Raw genomic sequence first — 25644 nt, forward strand, 5'->3', positions numbered from 1 at the left:
CGAATAAACGTGCCGATGCCCCAAGTACAGCTGCCACCATTTCTACGACAGAGCAAACCCAGGCACATTTCTCAGCGAGCCCAGGTCTATTGTTAAAACTGTGCAGTTCACGGTGATAAAATTCAACCATAGCCATACCCGGGGTACCAGATCTCGACACAAATCAATTCCTGCTGCCACCCGAACACTGTCCGGGGGTCAAACACAGACAGGTGGCAGCCCCAGTCGCGAGGCCACATCTGCACCGACTCACGGTAAACGTGTGCAGGGCCTGCAGGAAGAGCCCCGGGATCTCGGAGCACAGCCACTGGTTCCACGCGCTGTCTCGGTCCACGTCCTCGCGTGACGACGACACTTCATAATCACCTGACCGGAAGGAGGGGGGTGGGAGGGAGAGTAAGAAAGTACGAAGGGGAACCTTCTAACTCTTTCACAACGACGTGTTCTACGCATGCGTCACCCTGCAGCCAACCTCTCTGCTCTCGTGTGTGAACGTGGGTCAGTTTGGTTTAATCGTTCAGAATGAATGGGGCAATTTATTATTTTCCATGAGATAATACCAAACACATAATTCATGTGTGTGTGTGTGGCCTGCAAGCAAAACCTACATGCTCTCGAGTCATATATCGGGAGCAATCACAGGTGGGAAAGCATTGCCGAATTCCTAGAAAGGCTCAGCTCTCTCCAACTTATGTTGAAAGCGTTTATGCATTAGTTCTGCCCGTACCTCTTTGTGCCTGTGTAGTGGGCAGGCAAGTGTGGTGGAGCAGCAGGTCCAGCACACGGGGTGTCCAGCAGAGGAGAGGAACTCCCCGTGGCCGTGGCCGGGGAAGCAGAGGTCGGCGGCGCTGGGAGCGGCGTCAGTTGCGCGGCGTCTGTGGGAGAAGGCACAGGCCTCTGCTGAAGATTATCATCCGCAGACACATCACACGGCTTGCCGGACACGTCACACACTCGGCCCTGTGATTGTTGAGGTGAGACAGGTTCGCGCGTGCCAACGAATGGCTTGTCGCTGGACAAACATCGACGGCAACATCGGGAGAACGCGGCACGAACTCGAGCAGAGTTTCTGGCACCGTATGAATTTACACTCCTTGTAGGTATGTACGTTGAACCTCTTTCGCGCCGTACGTCAGCCAGCCGTGCTAATCGGAGGTGCAGATGGATGCAATTGAAGGACGTGGAGCAGAGGTTTCAAAATGAAAAAAAAATTGATACAGAAATTACACAAGTCCAGGGGACTTCACCAAGGCCGTGTTATCCCAGACTCTGACAGAGCACAAAGGAAGATTGGCAATGACAAAAAATGGCTTCATAACTATCATTGTCAGATGGCACACTTGCATCTTCAGTCTTCAGTCGGAGTCAGTAATTTAAGAATGCACGCATGATGCGTGACACCAACTAAAGTGGCATCGATGCTGACTAATCACTTCCTCTCCAAGATGTGGAACTCAAGAGACGAGGATAGCCTCTTCCAAACAGGACTACCCTTGACAATTGAGTTGTCGCCTGGGTAAAAATAAAATGAACTAGGAGATTTCAACTTGTAAATCCAAACCATCGCACCAACAGTAATGGACGGAATCCTATATAAGGCGCACACTGCAGTAGCTTCAGGTGGACTCTGGTACCTGCTTTAACGTCTGTGTGAGAAGCATCTTCTCCCACTGAAATTCAAAGTTGACAGTTAGACAGGACATGTTTTAAAGCATTCGCAGTAAAATTCAAGTATGTATACCATTAAAGTAAACTATTTTTTACTTACCAGGTAAGGCCCATTGAAAGCTATATAGCTCTTTTTCAGAAGCGACCTGGCCACAAATTATAGCTTAACGAAGTGGCTTATCACGTGGAATTTTATAGTAGCCAAATACTCTAAACGCATTACTTACAAATAGCTCACAAAGCGGTTATCCTCCCACTACCCTTGGGTTACCTCCTGTCCCGGTCCAGCCGAGACAGCCTGTGAATTGGCATCTGTGTTTGGGTGGCATGAATTAATTTGTACCGAGATCTGGTACCGGTACTGTGCTGAACTTTGCTACTGCATGGTTGTTGACAGACCTAGACAGACTGAAACATAGGTCTGGGTTTGATCTCCATAGTGGAAAAGGTGGTAACCCGAAAACTAACCCAAACCCTTCCACATTCAACGAAAAACACTTTCAAACCGAGTTCGCTCGGAAATGACCCCACTAAACCGCACGTATGTAAACGTTTGACTTCAGTGGTTCCTCCGCTGCGTGTGAACGATGAAGTGCACGGCCTCTCGTGATGATGACCTCACACCCGCATGGCTGCACGAAAGGCGGTGCTGACGAGCATGAGGCAGGTGGAAGAGGCAAAACGAGGAGGCAAGATTAGAGTGCTGTAGTCAGTGGGGTATAGTGGGGCCTATTTCCAAATGATTGATTTATGTGGAAATGAAATTGGTCAAGAGTCTGTTACTTTGTAAATATTAGCATTTATCTACTTTAATACCAAGTCTGCAGGGGTGGGAAAGATGAGGTCTGTTCATTCTGGTGGGCAAAGGGAATTTAGACACTCCAAGTTAAGTCTGGTGGCATACGGATGAAATGCACCTTACAAATGTCAATAATAATGATTATTAATCCATCTTCTTCTTTACTCCCACGGTGTTTCCAACCAAGGTTAGGCCATGTAATGATCTGACGTGCTGTACACTTGTACAGTGTTACTGAATTATTGTATCATTATGAATTCAGTGCCCCTTCTGCGACCTTTCCCTAGATACCCCTCTGGTGTATAACCTGGCCTGCTGACGTTAGGGCTGTAAGCCGCAGATCCCTTTCCCTGCCAGCAGCCAGCGCTATACTGTTACATTACGATTCTATGCCACGACACAGGGACTCCTCTACTTACGAACATTCGACTTACGAAATTTCAGAGATATGATCAAACCTGTCCGTATGTCCAGTTTCCTGTTTGGACCGAGAGTCGCAAGTTCATGGTGGCATCTACATCTGCAGAACGTGAAGAACCAGAGGCAACTTTTAAAGCCATTCCCCGTGTTTAGCTAACGACCACACAATACAGATTAGACGTGTCACAATAGGTCACGTTTAATAGTCTAAACTTGTCTGGAGTAAGTCGCATACGGAAGACATTTCTGCACATTTGCAGAATTACATGTCTATGACAAAGGATCCATGTGTATTGCATTACACAGGGGTGCTTGATCATGTGTGGATGCAGATTCCCGCAGCAATACAGGGAATAGGTTGTTCGCAGCGCCACCGATTAATCAGAATCAGAATCTTTTTTTATATCCTGGAGGAATCCGATGAGCTATGAAGATTTTTTTCACATATGTCCAGTAGGGGAGGGTCAGCGAGCTATTTCCAAAACCGATGAGAGGCAAGATGGAGAAAATGTAAGCAAATTGCTAAAAATACAAAGTACATACATTCCTGCCAATTTGTCAACCAATGCAAGCTTGGGCAAGGTAGCAACACAACAACCACAGCTCCAGACCACGACAAGACTCCACAAAGTCCCTCAATTGCATTGCATTAAAATTGAACGTTTAATGAGCGACATTTGAAATAGCGTTACCAAATGACAATATTCCCTTCGAATACTTGACTAATGAATGAGGCTAAGACGCTTGCAGTAATGTTCAAATATGCATCACAAGCCATTCAGAAGTGGTAGGCCTCACGTCATCACAGGGCACCACAGTGGCAATATGTTAACTACCTCGCCTGGTACGCAGGAGGCCGTGGATTCAATCCGGACCCTGTCGCCTGCTGTATATTTTGAGGTTGCATGTCTCTCTCACTACATTTAGAATAAACATCACGCGTTTAGAGTATTTGGACTCTATAAATTTCCACGGGATAAGCCACTTCGTTGAAGATAACATTTGTGATAGCCAGGTTGCTTCTGAAAAATAGCTCCATAGCTCAGTGGGGCCTCAAACTGGTAAAATAAAAAATATAGTTTGTATTCTTGGTTCTTTCGGTAAAGTCGCATAGAAGGGAAACAATAAAATAATAAAAATATAAAACAATACAATTCTCACGACGTTTCGACTGCAACACAAGCAATCATCAGGTGATGATGATCATCATCAGGTGATGATGATTGCTTGTGTTGCAGTCGAAACGTCGTGAGAATTTTATTGTTTTATATTTTTATTATTTTATTGTTTCCCTTCTACGTGACTTTACCGAAAGAACCAAGAATATGAATCCCTGCATTCACGAAAGCTTTAAATCAAATTATAGTTTAGTTTAAAAGTTATAGTTTGAGAACAGGGGTCCGATGGGAGGGAGTGAAGGGGTATTGTGAGGAGGCGTCATCGGGAGTGGAAGCTGCTGGTGGGAGCATGGGAGGTATGGGGAGTGTGAGGTGCATCGGCATTGTGGAGAGGGAAGGGGTGAGAGTGTTGTAAGCGATGGGGCTGGGGGAGGAGTGGTGGATATGACGATGTGGAAGCTGTGTCGGTGATGAGGTGTGTGCTTGAAGTGAGGATTACATGGGGAGCGGTGCCGAAGTGGTTAGCGCACCGTGCGACGGGATCCGGCGACCCGAGTTCTATTCCCACTCACGGCCAACATCGGTGACGAGTATCTGAACCAATCTCGGTCCCATCCCAGGTCTATTCTGCCTTAAAATTAGTATCCAGGGTCGGTGAATGAGAGGAGACAAAGGCGGCCAGGCGTGGTGCTGGCTACCCATCCCATCTCAGCGTGTCACCCCATGGCACCTGGGTAATGGAGGTGGTGATGAAGATGGTGACGACGGTGATGATGATGTTGATGACGATGGTGATGACGAGTCACTCACTCAGACTCACAGAGCCACACTCAGAGACTCACATTCACTCACTTAGACTCACAGAGCCACACTCAGAGACTCACAGTCACTCACTCAGACTCACAGAGCAACACTCAGAGACTCATAAAGTCACTCACTCAGAGACTCAGGGCCACACTCAGAGACTCACAGAGTCACTCACGCAGACTCACAGAGCCACACTCAAGAGACTGACAGAGTCACTCCGAGAATCACAGTCACTCACACAGACTCACACTCGCTCAAGGAGACCCACAGACTCACTCACAGACTCACTCACACAGACTCACAGAGTAACTCACACACAGACTCACACTCACATACTAGTTCTGACACACACACAGACTCGCAGAGTAACACGCACTCAGAGACTCACAGAGTCACGCTCAGTCAATCACTCAGAGACTCACAGTCACTCAATCAGAGACTCACAAAGTCACTCACTCAGAGACTCAGAGCCACAGACTCACAGAGCCACATTCAGAGACGCACGGAGTCACTCACTCAGAGACTCACAGAGTCACTCACTCAGAGACTCACAGAGTAACTCACTCACTCAGACACTCGGAGACTCACTCAGACTCACACAGACTCAGAGTAACTCACACACTCACAGACTTACACAGTAACTCACAGTCACTCCCACTCAACTCAGTCTCACCGGGTAACACACTCACAGACTCGGAGTAACTCACTTGAACTCACAAAGTAACCCACTCACACAGACTCACACAGACTAACAAACAAAAACAAAGATCCCCAGTGAACCCTTAACAGACTGTAGGGGCAAGTGCTGTTAGCGAGCACCTACGAAGGCCGGCACGGCACACGAGGGGGTGGGTGGCCAGCACCACGCCCGGCCGCCTTTGTCTCCCCCATTGGCGATGTTTACACACCGCAACCAGGTACTCATTTGAGGCCGAGTCGACCTAGGGGAGGCCCAAGACCTGTTCAGATAATCGTCACCGGTGTTGGTGGCCGTGAGCGGGAATCGAACTCGGGTCGCCGGGTTTGTAGCGCTAACCGCTGCGCCACCGCTCCCCACACCCTCGCTCACAAACACAACGCAGGCAGCGTGGGCAGCCCTGGTCCATCCACTGCTGGATGAGGGCCTTGCCATGCCGTGCGAGTTATTTGACCAGAAGCGCAGTGCGTGTTGTTAACATTCCCCGTGTGGTGGATAGAATCGGAGGGCTTTCCCCAGCCCTCACCCACCAGGAATGGTGAAGTATAGTCAAATACTTCCTGTGACCAACACGGCGTTAGGAGACATTCATACAACCCACAGATGGACTAATAATTATTGTAAGTACTGTGGTGTACTTAAAATAATGTGTGGAGGAGGAGGAGGAAGAAGCTCCAGAAGTCGCACTTCAGCAGCCACCACTGGCCCCTTCGCAGTATCAACAACCACGCAGACAAATGCACTGCCACATCCTACAACACGCGTTTGTTCCTTCAAAGTAGTGAATTAGCGTCCCAACACGCTGGTTCACGAAGATGGAGCGGTCATATAATGAGCTGGACAGCGACAACAACTTAAATCAGCGGTAATAATGCGGCAGACACGCAGGAAGCAATACTTAGGTAGGCCGCGATGAGACCACGGGGCTCGGATGGCGACCCTGCCTGGGAAGGTGCACACAAACTCCTCACAGAGTGAGCACCACAATGTTGTCCTTACAACACACAGTGGTCTCGCTTTTCTTTCATATCCACGAGCACAGCAACATCCAGCAACACATATCTCCTCACATTGTGCCCAGGACTGCTTTAAATAAAGATTTTAAATAAACTTTCCCGCCAAAAAATGTAATTGAGGCGTGTGTGGGTATCGATGTGGAACTTGTGATCACATTGCTAAGAGCCGAAACACAAGGCACCCACCACCCCACACATCCTACTGCTGCTGCTGTTGTTGCTGCCTTGTGAAGTCTATGATGATGATGATGAGCAGCAGCAGCGAGATAATGAGGAGGTTGAATGTGATGATGATAATGTGGAGTAGAGTCAGGGGGGTTATGCCCAAAGTTCTCTGTCCTCACCTCCCCACCACCGCCACGTCCCAACTCTGAACATCCACACATCATCATCATCGACCAGCAATGACCAACAGCAGCTCACAGCCCATTAAATACACCACCAGTAGGACAATTGTATGGAGGAGGCCAAACAAACATCTAAAACTAACAAAATAACAATTGCCACCGAGAACTGTTTCACATAACTCGTGCACTCAAAGTCCTCAGACAATTGCAGTTATATTTCGATTTAAAGCTTTCGTGACTGCAAGGATTAATCTTCTTTGGTGTAGTCGGAGTAACCATTAGCCCTGAGAGCCTGGTGTACGTGCTTGAGTTCACTGGTAATGTGTTCCTGGTCGGAAATGCATTGGGCTCTATGGTATAGAGTCTTGATGAGGGAGTTCTTCTGGGATGGATGGTGGTGGGAATCCGGTTTCAAGTAAGCATCTGTATGGGTGGCTTTCCTGTAGACAGAGTGGCTCATTGAACCATCATGTCTCCTTTTAATTAAGACATCCAAAAAGGGTAGTTTGCCATCTTTTTCGACGTCCATGGTAAATCTGATGGCTGGGTGTATGGAATTGATGTGGTCGCGGAATTGGTCTAGAGCAGGCTGGCCATGTGGCCAGATGACAAAGGTGTCATCCACTTACCTCTTCCATAAGGTCGGGCGTAGAGTGGCAGTCTGTATGGCGTCAGTTTCAAATTTGATGTACCCCCCCTGGTGAGACATTGCTTAACCAACACATACTTCACCTGGAATGGAACTTTCTACAAACAAACTGAGGGCACCCCAATGGGCTCCCCCCTATCTCCGGTTGTAGCCAACGTATTCATGGAAAAATTTGACGCCATCCAGACTGCCACTCTACGCCCGACCTTATGGAAGAGGTACGTGGATGACACCATTGTCATCTGGCCACATGGCCAGCCTGCTCTAGACCAATTCCGCGACCACATCAATTCCATACACCCAGCCATCAGATTTACCATGGAGTTTGAAAAAGATGGCAAACTACCCTTTTTGGATGTCTTAATTAAAAGGAGACATGATGGTTCAATGAGCCACTCTGTCTACAGGAAAGCCACCCATACAGATGCTTACTTGAAACCGGATTCCCACCACCATCCATCTCAGAAGAACTCCCTCATCAAGGCTCTATACCATAGAGCCCAATGCATTTCTGACCAGGAACCCATTACCAGTGAACTCAAGCACGTACACCAGGCTCTCAGGGCTAATGGTTACTCCGACTACACAATCCACAAAGCCATCACTCCAGTCATGAAGAAGGATTCTCTTGTGGAGCCACTCAAAACCATCACCTTACCCTACATTGCAGGGGTCACTAAAACGATCTCCAAAATCCTGAATAAACACAAGATCCAGGTCCGATTCAACACAATACATAAAATCCGTGATCTAGTTCCATCTGTAAAAGATGCTGTTCCAGCCATACAGTACCCGGGCGTTTACAAACTAAAGTGCCTCTGTGGTAGTAGCTACATTGGAGAAACCAAACGACATATCTCGGACCGCATCCGTGAACATAAAGCAGACTTGAAACACGGTAGGACGAACTCCTCTGCCATGGCAGATCACTGTTATAATTCAGTGGGCTCACATGACATTGACTTCTCCAAGACGGAGGTTCTTTGCAAACCAACCGGCTACCATGAGAGATTCGTTCATGAGGCAATTCACATATACAAGCACAGAGACAATTTCAACCGAGAAGATGGATTCTGGCTTAGTAACCATTGGAAAGATGTTTTAAACCATTTCCATTCTTAATTAATTGTATTTTACGATGACCTTCAGACCGCAGCTCTTTCACCAGCATTGACTCTTAATACCTCTCACACCACGGTTAATGGTATGGTTTACAACATGGAGTATAATAGCGCCTCGCAGCTGTCTCTCTCCCCCTCCTCTGTTCCGACCTTGGATGAACTCGTCCGTCTGAATGGGGCCCGTAGCTATCCGTGTTGCTAAAGTTGAGGGTAAGAATCCATCCATTTTTTTCGCCATATAGCATTGTGATATATAACGACTTATTGTTGGTAGCTTAGCTGATTGGAGAATATAGAGTTTATTGATAACATTAAGGTAATTTATATTTTAGTTTTTTATTGGTTCACTATTTAGTATTCATTATGCATTGTATTGTATACCCAGTTACTGTGAATAGCTCAGATGTGTAGACCTTGACTTCAACATAGCCATTTCTGTGACCAGTCACTAGCTAATCACTCAGTTATTTCAATGCTAAATTCGCCTAGTTAATTCAATGCTAAATTCTCCTGTTTGATTTGTACTAGGTGCCTCGGTGAATGTGTATGCTCTGACTTTAAACATAGCTATTTCTGTGACCAGTTACAAGCTAATCACTCAGCTATTTCAATGCCAAATTCTATGCTAATTCCTTTGTCAAGAGGTGGCTCTGCGGATGTGTATGCTTTAACTTAGCTATTTCAATGCTAAATTCTATGCTAATTCCTTTGTCAAGGGGTGCCTCTGCGGATGTGTATGCTTTAACTTTAACATGGCCATTTCTGTGACCAGTCACAAGCTAATCACTCGGTCATTTCAATGCTAAATTATATGCTAATTCCTCTGTCAAGGCGCTTTGTTTCTTCTGACACAGCTTAAAGGTCGTGATCTGAACGTGGCTTTTTTCACTCCAGCGCTGTCCTACCAGACAGTCTCGTCCCTTCACCTGATGAAGGCTGCTTGTGTTGTGGCCGAAACGTCGTGAGAATATTATTGTGTTATTTTATTTTATCAATTTATTATTTTATTCTCATTCTACGTGACTTTACCGAAAGAACCAAAGAAGATGAATCCTTGCAGTCACGAAAGCTTTAAATCGAAATATAACTGCAATTGTCTGAGGACTTTGAGTGCACGAGTTATGTGAAACAGTTCTCGGTGGCAATTGTTATTTTGTTAGTTTTAGATGTTTGTTTGGCCTCCTCCATACAATTGTCCTACTGGTGGTGTATTTAATGGGCTGTGAGCTGCTGTTGGTCATTGCTGGTCGATGATGATGATGATGTGTGGATGTTCAGAGTTGGGACGTGGCGGTGGTGGGGAGGTGAGGACAGAGAACTTTGGGCATAACCCCCCTGACTCTACTCCACATTATCATCATCACATTCAACCTCATTATCTCGCTGCTGCTGCTCATCATCATCATCATAGACTTCACAAGGCAGCAACAGCAGTAGTAGTAGGATGTGTGGGGTGGTGGGTGCCTTGTGTTTCGGCTCTTAGCAATGTGATCACAAGTTCCACATCGATACCCACACACGCCTCAATTACATTTTTTGGCGGGAAAGTTTATTTAAAATCTTTATTTAAAGCAGTCCTGGGCACAATGTGAGGAGATATGTGTTGCTGGATGTTGCTGTGCTCGTGGATATGAAAGAAAAGCGAGACCACTGTGTGTTGTAAGGACAACATTGTGGTGCTCACTCTGTGAGGAGTTTGTGTGCACCTTCCCAGGCAGGGTCGCCATCCGAGCCCCGTGGTCTCATCGCGGCCTACCTAAGTATTGCTTCCTGCGTGTCTGCCGCATTATTACCGCTGATTTAAGTTGTTGTCGCTGTCCAGCTCATTATATGACCGCTCCATCTTCGTGAACCAGCGTGTTGGGACGCTAATTCACTACTTTGAAGGAACAAACGCGTGTTGTAGGATGTGGCAGTGCATTTGTCTGCCTGGTTGTTGATACTGCGAAGGGGCAGTGGTGACTGCTGAAGTGCGACTTCTGGAGCTTCTTCCTCCTCCTCCACACATTATTTTAAGTACACCACAGTACTTACAATAATTATTAGTCCATCTGTGGGTTGTATGAATGTCTCCTAACGCCGTGTTGGTCACAGGAAGTATTTGACTATACTTCACCATTCCTGGTGGGTGAGGGCTGGGGAAAGCCCTCCGATTCTATCCACCACACGGGGAATGTTAACAACACGCACTGCGCTTCTGGTGAAATAACTCGCACGGCATGGCAAGGCCCTCATCCAGCAGTGGATGGACCAGGGCTGCCCACGCTGCCTGCGTTGTGTTTGTGAGTGAGGGTGTGGGGAGCGGTGGCGCAGCGGTTAGCGCTACGCTGCGCTACGAACCCGGCGACCCGAGTTCGATTCCCGCTCACGGCCACCAACACCGGTGACGATTATCTGAACAGGTCTTGGGCCTCCCCTAGGTCGACTCGGCCTCAAATGAGTACCTGGTTGCGGTGTGTAAACATCGCCAATGGGGGAGACAAAGGCGGCCGGGCGTGGTGCTGGCCACCCACCCCCTCGTGTGCCGTGCCGGCCTTCGTAGGTGCTCGCTAACAGCACTTGCCCCTACAGTCTGTTAAGGGTTCACTGGGGATCTTTGTTTTTGTTTGTTAGTCTGTGTGAGTCTGTGTGAGTGAGTTACTTTGTGAGTTCATGTGAGTTACTCCGAGTCTGTGAGTGTGTTACCCGGTGAGACTGAGTTGAGTGGGAGTGACTGTGAGTTACTGTGTAAGTCTGTGAGTGTGTGAGTTACTCTGAGTCTGTGTGAGTCTGAGTGAGTCTCCGAGTGTCAGAGTGAGTGACTGTGAGTCCCTGAGTGTGGCTCTGTGAGTCTGTGGCTCTGAGTCTCTGAGTGAGTGACTCTCTGAGTCTCTGAGTGTGACTGTGCGTCTCTGAGTGTGTGACTGAATTTCTGAGTGTGGCTCTGTGAGTGCGTGCGAGTTTCTGAGTGAGTGACTGTGAGTCCCTGAGTGAGTGACTGAGCGTTACTCTGTGAGTCTCTGAGTGCGTGTTACTCTGGGAGTCTGTGAGTGTGTTAACCGGTGAGACTGAGTTGAGTGGGAGTGACTGTGAGTTACTGTGTAAGTCTGTGAGTGAGTGAGTTACTCTGAGTCTGTGTGAGTCTGAGTGAGTCTCCGAGTGTCTGCGTGAGTGACTCTGTGAGTCTCTGAGTGCGTGTTACTCTGCGAGTATGTGTGTGTCAGAACTAGTCTTTGAGTGTGAATCTGTGTGTGAGTTACTCTGTGAGTCTGTGTGAGTGAGTCTGTGTGAGTGAGTCTGTGAGTGAGTCTGTGGGTCTCCTTGAGTGAGTGTGAGTCTGTGTGAGTGACTGTGATTCTCTGAGTGACTCTGTCAGTCTCTTGAGTGTGGCTCTGTGAGTCTGAGTGAGTGACTGTGAGTCTCTTGAGTGTGGCTCTGTGAGTCTGAGTGAGTGTCTCTGTGAGTCTCTGAGTGTGGCTCTGTGATTCTAAGTGAGTGACTGTGAGTCTCTTGAGTGTGACTCTGTGAGTCTGAGTGAGTGACTCTGTGAGTCTCTGAGTGTGGCTCTGTGAGTCTGAGTGAGTGACTCGTCATCACCATCGTCATCAACATCATCATCACCGTCGTCACCATCTTCATCACCACCTCCATTACCCAGGTGCCATGGGGTGACACGCTGAGATGGGATGGGTAGCCAGCACCACGCCTGGCCGCCTTTGTCTCCTCTCATTCACCGACCCTGGATACTAATTTTAAGGCAGAATAGACCTGGGATGGGACCGAGATTGGTTCAGATACTCGTCACCGATGTTGGCCGTGAGTGGGAATAGAACTCGGGTCGCCGGATCCCGTCGCACGGTGCGCTAACCACTTCGGCACCGCTCCCCATGTAATCCTCACTTCAAGCACACACCTCATCACCGACACAGCTTCCACATCGTCATATCCACCACTCCTCCCCCAGCCCCATCGCTTACAACACTCTCACCCCTTCCCTCTCCACAATGCCGATGCACCTCACACTCCCCACACCTCCCATGCTCCCACCAGCAGCTTCCACTCCCGATGACGCCTCCTCACAATACCCCTTCACTCACTCCCATCGGACCGCCATTCTCAAACTATAACTTTTAAACTAAACTATATTTTGATTTAAAGCTTTCGTTACTGCAGGGATTCATATTCTTGGTTCTTTCGGTAAAGTCACGTGGAAGGGAAACAATAAAATAATAAAATATAAAACAATACAATTCTCACGACGTTTCGACTGCAACACAAGGAATCATCAGGTGATGATGATCATCAGGTGATGATTGCTTGTGTTGCAGTCGAAACGTCGTGAGAATTGTATTCTTTTATATTTTTATTATTTTATTGTTTCCCTTCTACGTGACTTTACCGAAAGAACCAAGAATATAAACAATATTTTTATTTTACCAGTTTGAGGCCCCACTGAGCTATGGAGCTATTTTTCAGAAGCAACCTGGCTATCACAAATGTTATCTTCAACGAAGTGGCTTATCTCATGGAAATGTATAGAGGCCAAATACTCTAAACGCGTGATGTTTATTCTAAATGTAGTGAGAGAGACATGCAACCTCAAAATATACAGCAGGCGACAGGGTCCGGATTGAATCCACGGCCTCCTGCATACCAGGCGAGGTAGTTAACATATTGCCACTGTGGTGCCCTGTGGTCACGTGAGGCCTACCACTTCTGAATGGCTTGTGATGCATATTTGAACATTACCGCAAGCGTCTTAGCCTCATTCATTAGTCAGGTATTCGAATGGAATATTGTCATTTGGTAACGCTATTTCAAATATCGCTCATTAAACGTTCAATTTTAATGCAATGCAATTGAGGGACTTTGTGGAGTTTTGTCGTGGTCTGGAGGTGTGGTTGTTGTGTTGCTACCTTGCCCAAGCTTGCATTTGTTGACAAATTGGCAGGAATGTATGTACTTTGTATTTTTAGCAATTTGCTTACATTTTCTCCATCTTGCCTCTCATTGGTTTTGGAAATAGCTCGCTGACCCTCCCCTACTGGACATATGTGAAAAAGATCTTCATAGCTCATCGGATTCCTCCAGGATATAAAATAGATTCTGATTCTGATTAATCAGTGGCGCTGCGAACAACCTATTCCCTCTATTGCTGCGGGAATCTGCATCCACACATGATCAAGCACCCCTGTGTAATTCAATACACATGGTTCCTTTATCATAGACATGTAATTCTGCAAATGTGCAGAAATGTCTACCTATGCGACTTACTCCAGACAAGTTTAGACTATTAAACATGACCTGTTGTGACACGTCTAATGTGTATTGTGTGGTCGTTAGCACAGAAAGATGCGTCTGGTAATGTCTTAATGGACCAAAAATTGTAAAAAGGAGGCTGGGTCTGTGTTGTTCAGAGTGACCAGCATATACAGACTCTTGTACGTACAAACGAGTTAAGTTCCATATGTCTGTTCGTAAGTCGATTTGTTCGTGAGTCCAACTTTACTCCCGTCGATTTCAAACACGTTTTACGGCTTGTACACTAAACACGGGGAATGGCTTTAACAGTTGCCTCTGGTTCTTCACGTTCTGCAGATGTAGATGCCACCATCACCACCTATTGTGCGGCGGTTGAACTTGCGACTCTCGGTCTGAACAAGAAACTGGACATATGGACAGGTTTGATCATATCATCTCTGAAAGTTCGTAAGTCGAATGTTCGTAAGTAGAGGAGTCCCCGTGTAGTGGCATAGAATCGTAATGTAACAGATAGCGCTGGTTGCTGGCAGGGAAAGGGATCTGCGGCTTACGGCCCTGACGTCAGCAGGCCAGGTTATACACCAGAGGGGGATCTAGGGAAAGGTCGCAGAAGGGGCACTGAATTCATAATGATACAATAATTCAGTAACACTGTACAAGTGTACAACACGTTAGATCATTACATGGCCTAACCCTGGTTGGAAACACCGTGGGAGTGAAGAAGAAGATGGATTAATAATCATTATTTACATTTATAAGGTGCATTTTATCCATATGCCACCAGACTTAACTTGGAGTGTCTAAATTCTCTTTGCCCACCAGAATGAATAGACCTCATCTTTCCCACCCCTGCAGACTTGGTATTAAAGTAGATACATGCTAATGTTTACAAAGTAACGGACTCTTGACCAATTTTATTTCCGCATAAATCAATCATTCGGAAATAGGCCCCACTATACCCCACCGACTACAGCACTCTGATCTTGCCTCCTCGTTTTGCCTCTTCCACCTGCCTCATGCTCGTCAGCACCGCCTTTCGTGCAGCCATGCGGATGTGAGGTCATCATCACGAGAGGCCGTGCACTTCATCGTTCGCACGCGGCGGAGGAACCACTGAAGTCAAACGTTTACATACGTGCGGTTTAGTGGGGTCATTTCCGAGCGAACTCGGTTTTAAAGTGTTTATCGTTGAATGTGGAAGGGTTTGGGTTAGTTTTCGGGTTACCACCTTTTCCACTATGGAGATCAAACCCAGACCTATGTTTCAGTCGGTCTAGGTCTGTCAACAACCATGCAGTAGTAAAGTTCAGCACAGTACCGGTACCAGATCTCGGTACAAATTAATTCATGCCACCCAAACACAGATGCCAATTCACAGACTGTCTCGGCTGGACCGGGACAGGAGGTAACCCAAGGGTAGTGGGAGGATAACCGCTTTGTGAGCTATTTGTAAGTAATGCGTTTAGAGTATTTGGCTGCTATAAATTTCCACGTGATAAGCTACTTCGTTAAGCTATAATTTGTGGCCAGGTCGCTTCTGAAAAAGAGCTATATAGCTCTCAATGGGCCTTACCTGGTAAATAAAAAATAGTTTACTTTAATGGTATACATACTTGAATTTTACTACGGATGTTTTAAAACATGTCCTGTCTAACTGTCAACTTTGTTTGAATTTCAGTGGGAGAAGATGCTTCTCACACAGACGTTAAAGCAGGTACCAGAGTCCACCTGAAGCTACTGCAGTGTGCGCCTCATATAGGATTCCGTCCATTACTGTTGGTGCGATGGTTTGGATTTTCAAGTTGAAATCTACTAGTTCATTTTATTTTTACCCAGGCGACAACTCAATTGTCAAGGGTAGTCCTGTTTGGAAGAGGCTATCCTCGTCTCTTGAGTTCCACATCTTGGAGAGGATGTGATTAGTCAGCATCGATGCCAGTTTAGTTGGTGTCACGCATCATGCGTGCATTCTTAAATTACTGACGCCGACTGAAGACTGAAGATGCAAGTGTGCCATCTGACAATGAAAGTTATGAAGCCATTTTTTGTCATTGCCAATCTTCCTTTGTGCTCTGTCAGAGTCTGGGATAACACGGCCTTGGTGAAGTCCCCTGGACTTGTGTAATTTCTGTATCAATTATTTTTTTTCATTTTGACACCTCTGCTCCACGTCCTTCAATTGCATCCATCTGCACCTCCGATTAGCACGGCTGGCTGACGTATGGCGCGAACGAGGTTCAACATACATACCTACAAGGAGTGTAAATTCATACGGTGCCAGAAACTCTGCACGAGTTCGTGCCGCGTTCTCCCGATGTTGCCGTCGATGTTTGTCCAGCGACAAGCCATTCGTTGCCACGCGCGAACCTGTCTCACCTCCACAATCATAGGGCCGAGTGTGTGACGTGTCCGGCAAGCCGTGTGATGTGTCTGCGGATGATAATCTTCAGCAGAGGCCTGTGCCTTCTCCCACAGACGCCGCACAACTGACGCCGCTCCCAGCGCCGCCGACCTCTGCTTCCCCGGCCACGGCCACGGGGAGTTCCTCTCCTCTGCTCTGCTGGACACCCGTGTGCTGGACCTGCTGCTCCACCACACTTGCCTGCCCACTACACAGGCACAAAGAGGTACGGGCAGAACTAATGCATACAGTGAGGGAAAAAAGTATTTGATCCCCTGCTGATTTTGTACGTTTGCCCACTGACAAAGAAATTATTAGTCTATAATTTTAATGGCAGGTTTATTTGAATAGTGAGAGGCAGAATAACAACAACAAAAATCCAGAAAAACGCATGTCAAAAATGTAATAAATTGATTTGCATTTTAATGAGGGAAATAAGTATTTGACCCCCTCTCAAGCAGAAAGATTTCTGGCTCCCAGGTGTCTTTTATACAGGTAACGAGCTGAGATTAGGAGCACACTCTTAAAGGGAGTGCTCCTAATCTCAGCTTGTTACCTGTATAAAAGACACCTGTCCACAGAAGCAATCAATCAATCAGATTCCAAACTCTCCACCATGGCCAAGACCAAAGAGCGCTCCAAGGATGTCAGGGACAAGATTGTAGACCTACACAAGGCTGGAATGGGCTACAAGACCATTGCCAAGCAGCTTGTGGAGAAGGTGACAACAGTTGGTGCGATTATTCGCAAATGGAAGAAACACAAAATAACTGTCAATCTCCCTCTGCCTGGGGCTCCATGCAAGATCTCACCTCGTGGAGTTGCAATGATCATGAGAACGGTGAGGAATCAGCCCAGAACTATACGGGAGGATCTTGTCAATGATCTCAAGGCAGCTGGCACCATACCAAGAAAACAATTGGTAACACACTACACCTTGAAGGACTGAAATCCTGCAGCACCCGCAAGGTCCCCCTGCTCAAGAAAGCACATATACATGCCCGTCTGAAGTTTGCCAATGAACATCTGAATGAATCAGAGGACAACTGGGTGAAAGTGTTGTGGTCAGATGAGACCAAAATGGAGCTCTTTGGCATAAACTCAACTCGCCGTGTTTGGAGGAGGAGGAATGCTGCCTATGACCCCAAGAACACCATCCCCACCGTCAAACATGGAGGTGGAAACATTATGCTTTGGGGGTGTTTTTCTGCTAAGGGGACAGGACAACTTCACCGCATCAAAGGGACGATGGACGGGGCCATGTACCGTCAAATCTTGGGTGATAACCTCTTTCCCTCAGCCAGGGCATTGAAAATGGGTCGTGGATGGGTATTCCAGCATGACAATGACCCAAAACACACGGCCAAGGCAACAAAGGAGTGGCTCAAGAAGAAGCACATTAAGGTCCTAGAGTGGCCTAGCCAGTCTCCGGACTTTAATCCCATAGAAAATCTGTGGAGGGAGCTGAAGGTTCGAGTTGCCAAGCGTCAGCCTCCACACCTTAATGACTTGGAGAAGATCTGCAAAGAGGAGTGGGACAAAATCCCTCCTGAGATGTGTGCAAACCTGGTAGCCAACTACAAAAAAACGTCTGACCTCTGTGATTGCCAACAAGGGTTTTTTCACCAAGTACTAAGTCATGTTTTGCAGAGGGGTCAAGTACTTATTCCCCTAATTAAAATGCAAATCAATTTAGAACATTTTTTACATGCATTTTTCTGGATTTTGTTGTTGTTATTCTGTCTCTCTTACTGTTCAAATTTACCTACCATAAAAATTATAGACTGATCATTTCTTTGTCAGTGGGCAAACGTACAAAATCAGCAGGGGATCAAATACTTTTTCCCTCACTGTAAATGCTTTTAACATAAGTTGGAGAGAGTTGAGCCTTTCAAGGAATTCGGCAATGCTTTCCCACCTGTGACTGCTCCCGATATATGACTCGAGAGAATGTAGGTTTTGCTTGCAGGCCACAGACACATTCACACATGAATTATGTGTTTGGTATTATCTCATGGAAAAGGGCCAGGGTCATGCCCCATTCATTCTGAACGATTAAACCAAACTGACCCACGTTCACACACGAGAGCAGAGAGGTTGGCTGCAGGGTGACGCACGCGACGAACGCGTCACTGGGAAAGAGTTAGAAGGTTCCCCTTCGTACCTTCTTACTCTCCCTCCCACCCTCCTCCTTCCGGTCAGGTGATTTTGAAGTGTCGTCGTCGTCACGCGAGGACGTGGACCGAGACAGCGCGTGGAACCAGTGGCTGCGCTCCGAGATCCCGGGGCTCTTCCTGCTGGCCCTGCACACGTTTGCCGTGAGTCGGTGCAGATGTGGCTTCGCGACTGGGGCTGCCACCTGTCCGCGTTTGACCCCCGGACAGTGTTCGGTGGCAGCAGGAATTGATTTGTGTCGAGATCTGGTACCCCGGGTATGGCTATGGTTGAATTTTATCACCGTGAACTGCACAGTTTTAACAATAGACATGGGCTCGCTGAGAAATGTGCCTGGGTTTGCTCTGTCGTGGAAATGGTGGCAACTGTACTTGTGGCATCGGCACGTTTATTCGCGCTCCAGCTCCATTTACACCGAGAGTCACGTGCTTGTCTCGTGTGGGGAGAGGTGGTGTAGCTGTTAGGGGGCATCCATTTAGTATGTATGCATGGAGGGGGGAGGAGGGGTTAACCAAATGTGTACGCTTGCGTATGGGGGGTCTACTGACAATGTGTAAGCCGAGTGCAACGGCATGAATCTGCCCATCGCAGTGACATGGGGACGTATTTGCTTCCGAAAAAGGCGTTCGATGACCTTTTAAATCGTACTCAGGTTTGAGCACGGGGACAATTTGCATTCATGATCCTGAATCATGACAATTCCTGACTCTCCGGCAGTGGTGAATCGTTCCAACCACCAGTAGGAATCGTGTATATGTTGTGTACGTGTATGCACAGCTGTACCCATTGGCTTCTGTTGTGGTCATGTACTTTATTTTTTATTTCGTGGAATATCACTTGCTGTACTCCACGCGGTGAGTTCTTTGTGTAGATAGGAATCATGTTATGTAGAGAATATAAATCTTATTCAGTACCTCTATATGTCTCCCACAGATGAGCGGGGAGACAGCAGCCAGGCGGTGAGCCGGCACTCCCAACAATCGCCCAAGATCTGCGGTTCTCTTTACATTCCGATATTTGCAGCCACTTACTGAGTGTTTGCATGTGGGGGGAAACCAGTACACTCGCAGAAAACGAACGAATGTGAGCAAGGGGGCAACGTTCTATCCCGTGCAGATGGAAAGGATTCCACAGTTGTGTTCCACTGCCTCCTGGCAAGCCAGGGTATAACTCATCCTCGATGCCCACCGGAAGGGAGATTGCACACTTGCAATTGAATTCCCTGAGATTATTTATATCATGGGGTAGGCAGTGACAAAGCCCCTGACTCACTTAACACGAACATGCGGTCCAGTGCATTGTACGTGCAAGGATACTCGCTTTCCAAAATGTATTAATGTGTGTTGTGCTTGAATCTTGACTTAAAGCTTTCGTGACTGCAGGAATTAATATTCTTTGGGTCTTTCGATAAAGTCACGTAGATAGAACAATAAAATAATAAAAATAAAGTGAATACAAAATAATAATAATAAAAAATATCACGACGTTTCGATCGCAACACAAGCAATCTTCATCATTTTTCTCCTGATGACGATTGATTGTGTTGCGATCGAAACGTCGTGATATATTTTACTTTTTTATTCACTTTATTTTTATTATTTTATTGTTCTATCTACGTGACTTTACGGAAAGACCCAAAGAATATGTGTTGAACTTCTTTCGCAGTGTACGTAGCCAACCCTGCTAATCTGTGGTACATTAACACCTTGCCACAAATGCCCTGTTGCTCATGAGCCCAGCGACTCAAATGAATAAGGCGCAAGGTTTGCGTGATTAATGCTTACATAGTGGGGTCTATAATGAACAATATGGCTGAAGCTCGAGTTCTGTTCATTTAAAACCAAACGTGTTTCTTACCAACCATACCTGGTGTTTGCACACAGATACAGATTATGGGCGATGCGTTCTACACCATTCGGAATGCGCTGTTGCAATGTGCAGCCACAGCTGCTGCAAAAATATTTGTCTCGGTTTGATCCACTGAACAATATCCACTGACCACACCGCACGCGCAACAATGATATAACTATGAACAAAAATATTAATAAATTAGGATGGTTTATTAAATATATTGCACTTAAGAAAATACAGCAATAGACGTAAAAATACATGGCAGTTTAACACGTAGGCTTTCGCGACAAATATCCATAATACAGGTTTTACGGGTTAGATCGCGTAAATATATGTGTCATTATGAGACCTTTGCCAGTAGCAAGATATAGTAATAGGTTTTTACCCTTTTATCTGGCACCAAAACTGACACCTTTATACAAGGGATCATGGTTGCAATAACCACAACATAAGCAGTCAAAATGCAAACAAAAAGAGACAATTCTGATAATAATATACACTGTCCTTGAAGCTGATTGGTCCACACCCGAGATGGCTTTTCTTAGAGCCTAGTCTCCACTGGTGTTGGACCAGATGATGCCAAAAGGCATACAACTCAAAAACAGCGCACTATCAGAGTATTGAGAGCTCGGGGTAAGAATTTACATTATGAGACCTCCTTTGCCAGTAGCAAGATATAGTAATAGGTTTTTACCCTTTTATCTGGCACCAAAACTGACACCTTTATACAAGGGATCATGTTTGCATAAAGGTGTTAGTTATGGTGCCAGATAAAAGGGTAAAAACCTATTACAATTCAAATGTGTCGTTAAACCCGCCACCACCCGACAGCCAACTAGTAAGGGTTGTCACGTAAACAGAACATGCCAATTCATCACTAGTACAGCACACCGGTGTGTGGTGTAGCCATTTCTGTGACCAGTCACAAGCTAATCACTCAGCTATTTCAATGCTAAATTCTATGCTAATTCCTTTGTCAAGGGGTGCCTCTGCGGATGTGTATACTTTAACTTAGCTATTTCAATGCTAAATTCTATGCTAATTCCTTTGTCAAGGGGTGCCTTTGCGGATGTGTATGCTTTAACTTTAACATAGCCATTTCTGTGACCAGTCACAAGGTAATCACTCAGCCATTTCAATGCTAAATTATATGCTAATTCCTTTGTCAAGGCGCTTTGTTTCTTCTCACACAGCTTAAAGGTCGTGATCTGAGCGTGGCTTTTTTCACTCCAGTGCTGTCCTCCAGACAGTCTCGTCCCTTCACCTGATGAAGGCCGCTTGTGTTGTGGCCGAAACGTCGTGAGAATATTATTGTGTTATTTTATTTGATCAATTTATTATTTTATTCTCATTCTACGTGACTTTACCAAAAGAGCCAATAATATGTTGAACTTCTTTTATAGCATACGTAGCCAACCGTGCTAATCGGAGGTATTTGTTGCTGGCCATTTGGCATTTTAGGCCTTTGGGCCTTTGTGCCTGTGGTCAGCAACCGTGATTGATAAAACGTCCCATATGCATAATGATGCTATGGCATCCACTGCATGGTGATAAATAAATTATGTATTAGCGCGTGCTCAACGGTGGATGTCTTGTGTTCCAGAGGAAAAGCCCTTCCCGTGCAGCGACTGATCGTACGGAGCGACGCAGAAGTCGAAGCTCAAGAGACACGTCCTGAGCGTTCACCACGTGCCCTTCGATAGCGCGCTGGACTCCGACTGCGCCAAGAAGAGAAGGCGGCTGGCTGGGTGCCGAGACCACGGCTCAACTCTGGATTTGGAGCGCGCACGATGCTCACGGAGAACTCCCTGATGATTTATTTCATCTTGAAGATGAATCCTTGCAGTCACGAAAGCTTTTAATTGAGAGGTGGCCATGTTAGTGAGACCCCAGCCCATTAATGCAGAGGCACCTAACAGGGCAATGCAACTCAGAGAGTCGGAGATAACAGCCAAACGGCAGGAACGAATGGGAGCGCCACAGCAAGTTACGACTTTGCTTGGTTAATAACGTCCTTCCAATGATTGCTCAGCTTATACCCATCTTCTCGGTTGAAATTGTCTCCGTGTTTATTTTTCTGGATGGCTTCATGGACAAATCTTTTATGGTAGCCCAAAGGTTTGCAGAGTACCTTGGTCTCGGAAAAAATAATATCGTGCGCGCCCACTGCGTTATAACAATGATCATCCACGGCAGAGGTATTGGTTCTGCCATGTTTCAAATCTGCCTTGTGTTCGCGAACACGGTCCGAGACATGTCGTTTCGTTTCCCCAATATAACTGCTGCCGCAGACACAGCTTAGTTTGTAGACGCCTGGGTATTGCATGTCAGGAATGCCATCCTTCACAGGTGGGATCAAATCATGGATTTTGTGTTCTGTATTGAATCGGACCTGGATCTTGTGTTTGTTTAAGATTTTGGAAATATTTTTGGTAACACCTGCTATGTATGGCAAGGTGATGGTTTTGATTGGGCCCTCAGATGGTTGTCTCCCCATAGCTGGAGATACAGCTTTGCGGATTGTGCGGTCTGAGTATCCATTCATCTTGAGGGCTTGGTGTATGTGCAGAGGCATTAATCGGCACTGCCCATCCTGTTAGCGAGTAGCTCTCCCTTCTCTTCAACAGGGGGTGGAAGCGCTATCACGCCACTGTTAATGACTATGGCCCAAGGGGCCAACGACAATCCCTGGGAAGTGGATCCTGAGACACATTCCCCGGACCTCGGGAGGTGGGACTGGGGGATGATGTCACCTTCCAGAAAGTTTTGGAAGGGAGGCGTGGCTAGGGCGGAGCAAGCCACGAACCAGTATATAAGCCGGACCTCTCAAGGGTCCGGCTCAGGTATCTCCAAGCCGAAGACTGTAGACCTGGGCTGAAGTTAGGACCCTGGACCCCAAGCTCCGTCGTCCTTCCAAGGGTCGGAGCTCAGTGAGGCCAGTGGTCAGGACCCGAAGACCCTGGCACGGTCGGGTCAGCAGAGCCTCCCCTAGGGCCCCCAGCCGGAGGACGGGGAATTAACGGGTTCCCAGTGTTAGGGCCCGTGTAGTCCGGAGGCCATACCTCCCCAGGTATCGGGTGAAGGGGCCGCTACCCCTTTGTGTTAGGGACCCTGTAAAATAGTGTTAATAAATATCGTGTTGCCTCGCAAGAAGTTCTCCGCCGATTATTTACCCACTTCATATGTGCTCCAGTTCACTGGCTAGGTGGCGCTGGTCGGAGATGCAGCGGATTATTTTTTCCACCTGAGGACGACCGCTTGTGTTGCGATAGAAACATCGTTATATGTTATTTTTTCTTTTATTTTTCTACCTACGTGACTTTACCGAAAGAACCAAAGAGTATGGATTTCTGCAGTCACAAAAGCTTCAAATTATCACCCAAATAAGATTTTGTATATGAACAACAATGACTATCTCCATTTTCCAAATGTTACCCACCAGAGATCCTTTTTGTATATACACAACAGCAAGCGAATTATGGCACCATACGTTCAGTCCCTATTCATGACACACTTGACTCCCAATCCTCATGTAAGATTGCAATATAATTTCTGCATGAGGGCCCGTCAAAAAGTGTTGAGAATGGACACTTTTTCCAAAAAACTACGTTAAATAGTCTTAATTAAAAGTCCAGTATAGTACTATTCGTGGCACTTATAAGTGAACTTCATTATTTCTCATGTTAATTATTACAATATTAACTATTTACCCAGGAAAGCCTCATTGAGTCTAAAGACTGATTTTTTCAGAAGTTTCTCATTGCAATGAGATATTTGGCAATTATATTAATGAGCGTTTGGCTCTGTGTGAGTTGAACCCAGAGAGACCCCCACCTTGCACATGGGGAAACAGCACAACTCTGCACAGATTCTACCCACACTCGATAAATAATTAAAACCGATCTTGATTTGAAGCTTTTGTGACTGCAGGAATCCATACTCTTTGGTTCTTTCGGTAAAGTCACTTTGGTAGAAATAAAATAAAATAAATCACGACGTTTCGATAGCAACACAAGCCATCGTCTTCAGGTGAAAATCGCGACAGCCGCGATGTCTGCTGCGAGCAGCACGATGTCTGCTGCCTTGTGAAGAGAAGCTGTTACCAGCAAGAGTTTACATAAGTTTTTGAGAACAAAGGTAGCCAAAGTAGTGCTAATGGGTTATTATAGTGTAAAGGTAATAAATAGCGTGCCATGTTAAAGGAAATGAACTTAGATTAGCATGTTGGATTATAGTGCAAAGTTAATTTGCTTCCGTAGTGCATAAGAGTTCAGATTAGCATGTAGGATTAGCATATGTATTTTGATAAGAGATGCATGTAAAAGTTAGTGAAAAAAATAGCAAGTTAATGTCAGTCTATGTGTAACCAAGAATAGCATGTTAAAGTTGATGAGAAAAGTATGTCAAAGTCAATGAGCGAAGTTAATGAGAATATCATGTTAAAGTCAATGAGAGATGAGCAAGTCGATGTCAGTCTACGTGTAATAAATAGCGTGGTATGTTAAAGTTAATGAACTTAGCATAAGAACGGCTGGCGGGAGAGAGAGAGAGAATGTGTTTTAATGAGAGAAGCATGTAAAAGTTAATGAAAAAATTAGTAAGTTAATGTCATTATGTATGCCGACGACCTGGTAATTGCTGCTCATTCAGAGGAGAAGTTGGAGGCGCTGCTGCTGAAACTGGAGTGTGCCACTAAGAGGCGGGGCCTTACCATCAGCCCCACCAAAACGAAGCACCTGCCTGGGTATTTTGTGCCATCGGGCACTCTACCCCCACAACTCCCAATCGGTGATGGGGCAGTTGGAGAGAGAGTGGAGAGTTTTCCATACCTGGGCAGTGTGCTCATGATCGGCTCCGGTTTAACAGCAGAGGTCTCACTCCGAATAAGTCGAGCGGCATTATCTTTTCATCGGTTGTGTAACGTTGTGTGGAAGCTACCTGGTCTGTCGCTCCGCATGAAGCTTCGGTTCTTCTCGGCCACAGTCATTCCCTCCCTTCTCTACGCTTGCAAAACGTGGACCCCCCTAATGCAGCATCTTCACCGGTTAGAAACATTTCGGCTGGCCTGCCTACGATCAATCCTGGGTTTAACCAGGCTGGATTGTGTGAGGAGCTCACAAATCCTCGAAAGATCTGGACAAAGTCCCATCGGTGAGCTCCTCCAGCAGGCAAGGGTGCGTTGGCTGGGCCATGTAGCCCGCATGCCCAATCACCGCATGCCCAAACAGCTTTTGTTCGGCCGGATCGAGGGAGCTAAACGGGCGTGGCACGGACTAGAGAAGAGATGGAGTGATGTGGTACAGGAGGATGTGGAGCTGAGTGGACTTGCCAATG

General features: G+C 46.5%; 1 long non-coding RNA gene across 1 annotated transcript; it reads right to left on the reverse strand.

The window, feature by feature from the left end:
* Window positions 1–732: 732 nt before the first annotated feature.
* On the reverse strand, window positions 733–6555 carry LOC142930128 (uncharacterized). Its single transcript, XR_012946086.1, has 3 exons — window positions 6408–6555; window positions 1635–1670; window positions 733–875 (listed from the first exon to the last, which is right to left on the reverse strand). It is a non-coding gene; the product is annotated as an uncharacterized LOC142930128 (long non-coding RNA).
* Between the last annotated feature and the right edge of the window lie 19089 nt (window positions 6556–25644).

The sequence above is a fragment of the Petromyzon marinus genome, chromosome 37, assembly GCF_048934315.1.
Source record: "Petromyzon marinus isolate PM22_M1 ecotype Great Lakes invasive population chromosome 37, UKy_Petmar_22M1.pri1.0, whole genome shotgun sequence".
Taxonomy (NCBI): domain Eukaryota; kingdom Metazoa; phylum Chordata; class Hyperoartia; order Petromyzontiformes; family Petromyzontidae; genus Petromyzon; species Petromyzon marinus.